A 978-nucleotide genomic window follows, 5' to 3' on the forward strand; every position below is an offset into this window, starting at 1 on the left:
ACCAACAAGCAGCCTCCTCCAGCATGCCTTGGTGCTGCAACTTGTAGATGCTGCTCAATAGCACATTTAGAGGCTTTGCAGCCGCTGCTGTCCCCCCTCACCGCTTGCTGCAGCCATGGTCAGCCCCACCATGTTCTTCGACATCACCGCTGATGGCGAGCCCTTGGGCCATGTCTCTTTCGAGCTGTTTGCAGACAAAGTTCCAAAGACAGCAGAAAACTTTCATGCTCTGAGCACTGGAGAGAAAGCATTTGGATATAAGGGTTCTTCCTTTCACAGGATTAGTCCAGGTTTCATGTGCCAGGGTGGTGACTTCACACGCCATAATGGCACTGGCGGCAGATCCATCTACGGAGAAAAATTTGAGGATGAGAACTTCATCCTGAAGCATACAGGTCTTGGCATCTTGTCCATGGCAAATGCTGGACCAAACACAAACGGTTCCCAGTTTTTTATCTGCACCACCAAGACTGAGTGGCTGGATGGCAAACATGTGGTCTTTTGGGAAGGTGAAAGAAGGCATGAACATTGTGGAAGCCATGGAGCGTTTTGGGTCCAGGAATGGCAAGACCAGCAAGAAGATCACCATTTCCGACTGTGGACAACTCTAATTCTTTTGACTTTCAGGCTTCTTACCCACCATACCATTCCTCCTGTAGCTCAGGAGAGCACCCCAGCCCCATCTGCTTGCAGTACCCTGTAATCTCAGCTCTCACTGAAGTTCTTTGGGTTCCATATTTTCCTCTTTCCCCTTCAAGTCTAGCTAGATTGCAGAGTTAAGTTTATGATTATGAATAAAAACTAAGTAAGAAAAAAAAATAACACATTTAAGCAATCCTGTGTCCTTGTCAAGACTAGGGTCCAGGGTTTTGATCTCAGTTACCATAGTAGCAGTTTCACCTTTCAAGTCCCAGCTACCCCAGGGGGACACTTTACTTAGGGATACACACACACACACACACACACACACACACACAC

General features: G+C 47.5%; 1 pseudogene; it reads left to right on the forward strand.

Annotated features, from left to right (window-relative positions):
• The first annotated feature begins 115 nt into the window (after nucleotides 1–115).
• LOC113457617 lies at nucleotides 116–611 on the forward strand (annotated as a pseudogene).
• Nucleotides 612–978: the final 367 nt, after the last annotated feature.

Source organism: Microtus ochrogaster, linkage group LG3 (assembly GCF_000317375.1).
Source record: "Microtus ochrogaster isolate Prairie Vole_2 linkage group LG3, MicOch1.0, whole genome shotgun sequence".
Lineage (NCBI taxonomy): Eukaryota > Metazoa > Chordata > Mammalia > Rodentia > Cricetidae > Microtus > Microtus ochrogaster.